Source organism: Littorina saxatilis, linkage group LG12 (genome assembly GCF_037325665.1).
Source record: "Littorina saxatilis isolate snail1 linkage group LG12, US_GU_Lsax_2.0, whole genome shotgun sequence".
In the NCBI taxonomy this organism is placed as follows: domain Eukaryota; kingdom Metazoa; phylum Mollusca; class Gastropoda; order Littorinimorpha; family Littorinidae; genus Littorina; species Littorina saxatilis.
In genome coordinates, this window is record NC_090256.1 from 77,151,887 (window position 1) to 77,161,471 (window position 9,585).

The 9,585-nt window shown below is 39.6% G+C and overlaps 1 protein-coding gene across 2 annotated transcripts in view; it reads left to right on the plus strand.

Annotated features, from left to right (window-relative positions):
- Window positions 1-9,304, plus strand: part of LOC138982823 (mitoferrin-2-like) — a 28,646-nt gene extending 19,342 nt beyond the window's left edge. For both annotated transcript variants that reach the window (XM_070356176.1, XM_070356177.1), the window contains 2 exons: window positions 38-2,215; window positions 2,829-9,304. The gene's annotated coding sequence lies outside the window, so the exon portion shown is untranslated. The remainder of the gene's footprint in view (window positions 1-37; window positions 2,216-2,828) is intronic.
- Window positions 9,305-9,585: the final 281 nt, after the last annotated feature.

Genomic DNA, 9,585 nt, shown 5'->3' on the forward strand with positions numbered 1-9,585 from the left:
ACTGCCTGTAACATCATTAACGTGCTATCGTTAACAGGTGAACAAGTCAACACGAGGACAGTTACTTGTTTACTGCCTGTAACATCATTAACGTGCTATCGTTAACAGGTGAACAAGTCAACACAACAGTTACTTGTTACTGCCTGTAACATCGCTGTGCTATCACTCAGAGGCTATCATGCAAGTCAACATGAGGACAGTTACTTGTTACTGCCTGTGAGGTTATGTGTCTGCTATTACAATGGGCATTGAAGTCAACACGAGGACAGTTACTTTTAATGCCGATTGTTCTTCTTTCTGCAAATGGGCTTGCAAGTCAACGCAAGGACAGTTACTTGTCACTGCCACTTCAAATTCCTCCAGTCTGTGATCAAAGTGTGTTGTTATTGTTATTATCTTATATTCCCGCAGTCGCTTGCTGCATATAAAGCATAGAGGTTGCCGTGTCAAAGCGAGGACATTTACACGACAACTGAGGATCTGTAATCCGGTGTGAAACATGCATGTACGTATAATGAGTGTGTGCATGGTGTGTGTTTACAAGTGTGTTGTGTCAAAATGAGAACATTTTACATGAGGATTTTTTTTTTTTTTTTTAATGGATCAAATGGTGAGCGTGACAATATGCCAGGCTGATTTGCCTCCGTCAGTTTGAAATGGAAAAGAAATGTGTAAAGTACATGCATGGTTGCTGTGTCAGAATGAGAACATTTTACACAATGACCTGATTTTCTGGGAGATTAATTGGTGAGCATGAAGAGGGCATATCTCCCCATTAAATTGAAAGATATTACCATTAAATGAACGAAGAGGGTTACACTAGACGACAGTAAATTGTGTTGTGCAAAGTATGCGTGAGGTTGTTAATGTTACGTCATGTCAAAGAGAGTGCATTTCACATGATGATTGAACCTGTTTGTGTTATTGAAATTGAATGGCGTCTCAGTCTTGTTCGTGAGTGTGCATGTCCGATTGTGTTTCTGTTGTTGCTGTCTGTACTGTCATGTGCATGTCGGTGTCAGAATTGGACCTTTCACATAACAGCATGTGTTGCCAGCGTACAGTTGATTTCATTGGAAGAGGAAGAAATTCATGTGAAAATAGCATCGTAACATTGAACTAGATGTGGCTTCCTATGCCAACCAAGAATGTTCGTGCCTGGGAACATTTTATGTAACCAGTTAACCTTTTAAAGCCCAAATTCCCTTAGGGTCCAGTTCCCAGGGAAACGAGAAATTTAGCAGGCATAGAACCCTCACTAGGAGTAGGAACTCTACTGTATCATTGAAACTTTTGATAACCGAGCTAAGTCTCATGGCTCAAAGTCTTTAAATGTTTACCCTACAGTCCGTTCTGAGCCAAGTAAATTTCGTCTTGCTTGGGAACACAGTCGAAAGAGAGCTGTGGCTTGTAAGACACTCTGACTCAATTGTATGGGTTTAGCCAAAAAACAAAGTGTGTCTGTAAACGTGAGGGGGGAGAGTGTGTGTGTGTGTCTCTCTCTCTCTCTCTCTTTCTCTCTTTCTCTCTCTCTCTTTCTCTCTTTCTCTCTCTCTCTCTCTCTCTCTCTCTCTCGTGCGTGACTGTGTGTGTGTGTGTGTGTGAAGAGAAAAGAAGAGAGCAAGTATATTTGTAAAAACTGATGCAGAAGTTAACACCTGATTCTGTTTAAAACTACATGTATGCCACTCCCTGATGCACATTGACTAACTTTTTACTGCATGACTCGGGGAATGTAATACCCCCCGCGGGTTAGGGGGAAAAAATTACCCGATGCTCCCCAGCATGTCGTAAGAGGCGACTAACGGATTTTGTTTCTCCTTTCACCCTAAAGTGTTTCTTGTATAGAATATAGTCAATTTTTGTAAAGATTTTAGTCAAGCAGTATGTAAGAAATGTTAAGTCCTTTGTACTGGAAACTTGCATTCTCCCAGTAAGGTAATTATATTGTACTACGTTGCAAGCCCCTGGAGCAAATTTTTGATTAGTGCTTTTGTGAAAAAGAAACAATTGACAAGTGGCTCTATCCCATCTTCCCCCTTTCCCCGTCGCGATATAACCCTTCGTGGTTGAAAACGACGTTAAACACCAAATAAAGAAAGAAAGAAAGGGGAATGTAATCCAGCTTTATAAATTTTAAAAAAGACAAAAGGGAAAGAAGATGTTAATCATATGGGCCATTTGAGTCACAGAAATGAAGCTAAAATAAATAAAGGCAGGGCCGGACTAGGCGAAGAGGAGGGGGGGGTTGCCAGTGGTGGCCCAGGGGGATGTCCCCCCTGGCAGCAGGGGCGGATCAGTTCATTTTATGACTGGTTTTTTTCAAAAGTATATTGTGAAGATATGGGTGTGAAGGCGCGAAGCGCCGAGCCGACGGCGTGAAGCGCCTAGCTTGCTAGGGGGGTCCGGGGGCATGCCCCCCCGGAAAATTTTGAAAAAAAGGATGCAAAATGGTGCAATCTGGTGCATTCTGAGGATGATCATTACCAGTTTCAGGCAGCAGATTTTGTCACTGATTAATACCCCAAAAATTGAAACTCAATGTAAAATAAAGAAATGCATACCTCATTCAATATTTTTATTTTTTGGCTGGGGGGGGTCCGGAAACCCTAGAACCCACACCCCCCCCCTCGTTGTGGGGGTCAGGGGGCGAAGCCCCCTGAAGCTGACGGGTAGGTCATATTCTGAGATAGGAAAATGGTCGCTCCTTACATGAAACGGCATAAAATAAGCAATAATAAAAAAAAATTAAATAAGTAAGGTACATGTTTAGGCTAGGGGGGGGGTTGCGCAACCCCCATAACCCCCCCGGTAGTCCGGCCCTGCAGGCTAATGAGGGTTATGACTGATTTTATGTTCTGTTACCAAGCTGTTATTCTGCCTGATTTTATGTTCTGTATCTCCGTTTCCCTCCATCTTTAGTTTTGTTTGTTTGGAGCGAATGGTTCAACTTCAAGTTGCTTTGTGGTTTCTGTTTCTGTCACTTTCTTAGATAATGAGAGCATACATTACATGCATTTTTGAATCTGTCGGCATTCTTGCGCAAATAATGTAACTTCAGATAAAATTAAAAAGCATTTGAATGACAAACTGTCATGTTTAAAAATATGATGCATCCTAATGGCTTTTGATGTGAACATGCATAAAGGCTGCTTCCATTTTTACATTTAGTCAAGTTTTGACTAAATGTTTTAACATAGAGGGGGAATCGAGACGAGGGTCGTGGTGTCTGTGTGTGTGTGTGTGTCTGTGCGTGTGTGTGTGTAGAGCGATTCAGACTAAACTACTGGACCGATCTTTATGAAATTTGACAGAGTTCCTGGGAGTGATATCCCCGGACGTTTTTTTCATTTTTTCGATAAATACACTGTAAAAGTTGAGGCGGCACTGTCACACCCTCATTTTTCAATCAAATTGATTGAAATTTTGGCAAAGCAATCTTTGACGAAGGCTGGACTTTGGTATTGCATTTCAGCCTGGTAGCTTAAAAACTAATGAATGAATTTGGTCATTAAAAATCGGAAAATTGTAATTAAAATTATTTTTTTATAAAACGATTCAAAATTACGTTTATTGTATTCTTCATTATCTTCTGATTCCAAAAACATATAAATATGTTATATTCGGATTAAAAACAATCTCTGAAAATATAAAATATAAAAATTATGATTAAAATTAAATTTCCGAAATCGATTTAAAAACAATTTCATCTTATTCCTTGTCCGTTCCTGATTCCAAAAACATATAGATATGATATGTTTGGATTAAAAACACGTTCAGAAAGTTAAAAAGAATAGAGATATAGAAAAGCGTGCTATCCTCCTCAGCGCAACCGCTACCGCGCTTTTCTGGATTGTTAATTTCACTGCCTTTGCCACGAGCGGTGGACAGACGATGCTACGAGTGTACAGTCTTGCGGAAAAAATGCAATGCGTTCAGTTTCATTCTGTGAGTTCGACTGAGCTTGACTAAATGTTGTATTTTCGCCTTACGCGACTTGTTTTCTCTTTGATGATGGCTTTAATGGCCGTTTGTAGTTTAGTGATTATTTGTTTTATGCATGACCTTTTTATTTCTTCTCTTTATTTTCTTCAAAAGTTGTTAATGTTACACTTCAATATTTTTGCTTTGGTCTGTAATTATTATCCTTGACTAAAGTACTTGAAGAGTTGAGTTTTCAACAACAAAACAAATACCCCTATTTTGATTTTATTTATACTTATTTATTTATTTATTGATTTATTCATTAATTTATCTGTTTTCATTTAGCATCGGGTTCTGTACATGTATGTGTCGTGCCTAGATCCTGAAAGTGCCTAAGTTCTTGAATTAGGTAGTCTCTTGCCTAATTCGTGAAATAGGCAACGGCTGTGCCTAACCTGTGAAATCAATGTTGAATTTTGCCTAATTTGTGAAATTTTATGATTTAGGCTGCCTATTGCATAAATTAGGCAGCCTAAGTCGTGAAATTAGGCAAAGTTTCGATTTAGGCACGATCGACTACTGTACAATTTAGGCAAAAATGTCTACAGAATAGGCAAAATCCTTGCCTAATGTGTCAAATCAATTTTAAGGTCTAACTGTTTTACAAATAAGTCAGTCTGTTTGAACCCAAAATCATCCGCGTGCTTGCGCGCCTCTCACTGCGTTGCGGGTGACAACATATCAAGTTTGTGAACACTACTAACTACTTGTGAACAGTACTAACTGTGATACAAGTGAGATAATAATCACACTGAAGCATTTCAGATAAAATTTCTCAGTCACTACTTCACACCAGCACCTGAATGTCAGTGTTAAGCCAAATCCAGCCATGGAAACTAAAAGGTCACAATTTCGTATTCGTTTGAAGTACAGCTCTAGAAGAACTCGGTCCACAGAATTCAACTGAAAATGATGCAGAGGTGGAAGGTGCAGTTGGAGGGGCCGCCACTTCAAGTACAGCTCTAGAAGATCATGCAAGCAACTTGACGCAGTGCAGACAAGATGCACGTGAAGGACAAGAAAAAAGCCGTGCTGAAATGCTGCGAACAACAAGAGCCAAGCTGGTTCCACTGCTGCAAAACGACGGCGTGCTGGTTCCAGTCGGCGAGTTTGATCGTGGGCGCCTTGATTGCAGAAACGTGCCTGGGGTGGTCCTGAAGGTTCACAACGACCTGTACCAAGTTGGCACCAAGCATGGCATCATAAACACTATGCTCTTCCGCAATCTAATTATCGAGGCCGATTTCCAAATTGTCACTGCTGACCAAGTGAAGGACACTGTCCTACCAACGAGAAGCATCGCTCAGCTTCATTCAAGGCATGGAGGACAAGGGTTCAAAAATTGTTCTTGCAATGGGAAGTGCGATACAGCCAGATGCACTTGCAGGAAAGCAAGAAACCACTGCCATAGTCACTGCCACCCAAACAATTAATCTTGCAAGAACAAAAGCAAGTAAGCTCAGAAAATCGAGTTGAACTGGAACGTCGTGGGTTTCCCTTTTTTGACCCCAGTCCAAACTGGGATAATGTTTACCTTTTGTAAACTTTAATTGTTTGTAAATGAGGTAGAGGGGTATTTTTGTTTTGCTTTTGTAAAATTTGTTTATTATAATTAGTCATGTAAATGGTACATATGATAGCAGTATGTTTAAATTTTAAGTTTTATTATTGTTACTGGCGTTCAAACAGACTGACTAATTTGTAAAACAGTTAGACCTTAGAATTGATTTGACACGTTAGGCAAGGATTTTGCCTATTCTGTAGACATTGTTGCCTAAATTGTACAGCAGTCGTGCCTAAATCGAAACTTTGCCTAATTTCACAACTTAGGCTGCCTAATTTATGCAATAGGCAGCCTAAATCATAAAATTTCACAAATTAGGCAAAATTCAACATTGATTTCACAGGTTAGGCACAGCCGTTGCCTATTTCACGAATTAGGCAAGAGACTACCTAATTCAAGAACTTAGGCACTTTCAGGATCTAGGCACGACATATGCATCACTATTAGTTAAAGTGCTGCCAACTTCAGAAAATGAAACACACCCCTGTTTGAGACAGCTTTCTTCTGGTGGGAATTGTGAGCACGAAGAAAGAAAAAACCCAGCAAGCAACAGAAAGAAAGTCATTGCTCTGCATATATATGTATTTGATCAAAAGAGGAGGAGCAGGATCTCGCTTGGGTTGACACAATCTCACAGTAAAGAATATCGGACCAGATCTCTCTGGTTCTATCTCTGTCTGTAATTTGTCTCACACAGAGTCATCTGTTCTTTGTGATGCCTATCAGACCAGGCCTCTCTGGTTCTATCTCTGTCTGTAATTTGTCTCAGAGATAGAGTCATCTGTTCTTTGTGATGCCTATCAGACCAGGCCTCTCTGGTTCTATCTCTGTCTGTAATTTGTCTCAGAGATAGAGTCAACAGTTCTTTATGATGCCTATCAGACCAGGCCTCTCTGGTTCTATCTCTGTCTGTAATTTGTCTCAGAGATAGTCAACAGTTCTTTGTGATGCCTATCAGACCAGGCCTCTCTGGTTCTATCTCTGTCTGTAATTTGTCTCAGAGATAGTCAACAGTTCTTTCTGATGCCTATCAGACCAGGCCTCTCTGGTTCTATCTCTGTCTGTAATTTGTCTCAGAGATAGTCATCTGATCTTTGTGATGAATATCAGACCAGGCCTCTCTGGTTCTGTCTCTGTCTGTAATTTGTCTCACACAGTCAACAGTTCTTTATGATGCCTATCAGACCAGGCCTCTCTGGTTCTATCTCTGTCTGTAATTTGTCTCAGAGATAGTGTCAACAGTTCTTGATGATGCCTATCAGACCAGGCCTCTCTGGTTCTATCTCTGTCTGTAATTTGTCTCAGAGATAGTCATCTGTTCTTTGTGATGCCTATCAGACCAGGCCTCTCTGGTTCTATCTCTGTCTGTAATTTGTCTCAGCTCTTCTGAAAGTGAAAAAGGAAAGAGGCGATAATTCAACTTGAAAAAGAAGGTTCCGTTTTGCATTATCAGCCTAATTGCTAATTTAAACAGTAAAGAGTTTGTTTTTTAAAATAATTTGTTTAGCCTCGGTAAGCGGGAGGGAGATGAGTTGGTGATGGTACATGTATGTAATATTCTGTTTTTACATTCAGTCAAGTTTTGACTAAATGTTTTAACATAGAGGGGGAATCGAGACGAGGGTCGTGGTGTATGTGTGTGTGTGTGTGTGTGTGTGTGTGTGTGTGTGTAGAGCAATTCAGACTAAACTACTGGACCGATCTTTATGAAATTTTACATGAGAGTTCCTGGGAATGATATCCCCGGACGTTTGTTTCATTTTTTCGATAAATATCTTAGATGACGTCATATCCGGCTTTTTGTAAAAGTTGAGGCGGCACTGTCACACCCTCATTTTTCAATCAAATTGATTGAAATTTTGGCAAAGCAATCTTCGACGAAGGCCGGACTTTGGTATTGCATTTCAGCTTGGTGGCTTAAAAACTAATGAATGAGTTTGGTCATTAAAAATCGGAAACTTGTAATTAAAATAATAATTTTATTAAACGATCCAAAAATAATTTCATCTTATTCTTCGTCATTTTCTGATTCCAAAAACATATACATATGTTATATTTGGATTACAAACAAGCTCTGAAAATTAAAAATATGAAAATTATGATCAAAATTAAATTTTCGAAATCGATTTAAAAAAATTTCATCTTATTCCTTGTCGGTCCCTGATTCCAAAAACATTACCAGCTATTGTGTTTTCAGCGTAGCAATAGGGCCCGATATTTAGACGAGACAAGTATAATGCCGACGAGTCGAAGACGAGTCGCATTATACTTGTTCGAGTCTAAATATCGGACCCTATTGCTACGATGAAAACACAATAGCGTTTATATAGCTATTCTGACATTAAATTCTGTGTTAAAATCATGTTTTTGTCAGCAACAAGTACCAGAATGGTCCATGTCGTTGATTGCAGACGACGGTTCCCTTTCCGCATGAAGCCACGGAAATAACCGAACATTGAAAAACCCACAGACATGTATTACGGAGAAAACTCGAGATAACCGGATGTTTAGCATTACGTCAATATGCTAGGAATCATATGACGTCATGACGTATCATGCTTGCCTACGTATATTGTATGTTCGAAAGTCTGACTTCTGTTGGGAATTCGCGTGGTGAAGACTGCGGTAAATCTGTAGATGATAAGAGAACAAGGATTGTCTCAAAAGAAACGAGTAAATGTTTCAGACCGGTAACTTCATTTCAACATTGCACTATATAATGGACGTTCTATGTGACAGGAGAGTTTGCTGATTTTGTGTTAAACATTGGAGAGATGATCAGATCGTCTGCTAGAATCAGAGATAGGTCGCTTCAGATTGCAGCTTCTGGAAATGTGCAAGGTTTGTTGCCTGTTTAAGAACTGGATTTTACACGTAATGTATGTCATGTACAGTAAGCAACAACAAAAAAACACACAAAGCAAATGGCATCGTCTGTCGACTAGTCACAGAAACAAACCTGGCGAGGTATGCGTGTACTTTATACACGTGGAAGAAACCGGAACCATGCGTCTTTGTTTACGACAATATGCTTTTGGATATTGAGTAAAATGGCCGACTTCCGCCGCATTATGCTTTGATAATCGGAAGAGACCATCCAATCACAGCCCCCGAATTCCCCCACGTGTTCATCAGAATAGCTCTCAGTAAGCTAAAAAGAATAGACTTACAGAAAAGCATGTTATCCTGCTCAGCGCGACCACTACCACACTATTCTGCATGGCTTGTCGATTTCACTGCCTTTGCCACGAGCGGTGGACTGACGAAATGACGAGTATGTGGTCTTGGTGAAAAAAGCAGTGTGTTCAGTTTCATTCTGTGAGTTCGACAGCTTGACTAAATGTTCTTATTTCGCGTTACGCGACTTATGTTTTTGTTTCTTTGTTGTGTTGTTGTATGGTTTTGTTTGTTTGTTTGTTTGTTTCCTTTCTTTTTTGCGAGGGATCTCTTGCAATTATAGAATATTCCCTCATCTACATACTCTCTGTTTATAGTTTTAGAAACATATGTAAATAAAATTAAATTTTGACTTGTAAACACTCCTACATGTCTTCTGGAAACTAAGATTTACCCTTGAATGACGCAGGTCCCTCTGTGCTCTGAGTTTTTGATTGTTTTCTCTTTAGAACACAGTTATATGCATGAGGAATATATGATGTGTGGTGATATATCATGTCAACAAAGAGAATTTTTACATGACTCAATGCCGAAAAAAATGATTATGAGCAAAGGAAAAATATACTGAAACAAAACTTACCCGAGTTGTGTAATTTGTTGAGTTTGCGTTCACTGTTGTGACCTTGACCTGTGTCTCTCTTGTTCACAAAAACCCGTTATACCAAAGTCTGTACATGTATAATCATTTTATATGCACATATTGCATGTGTGTGAGAGAGAGAGAGACTGAGAGAGTTTGTGTGTGTACTTCTATGTAGTCCTACCATTGACGCAACAGTAGAAGCACCAACAACATGACTGAAAAGCAGAACTAAAGACAAAATCCAGCGGGAAATCATGAAATGCTAGTTGAAACGTCA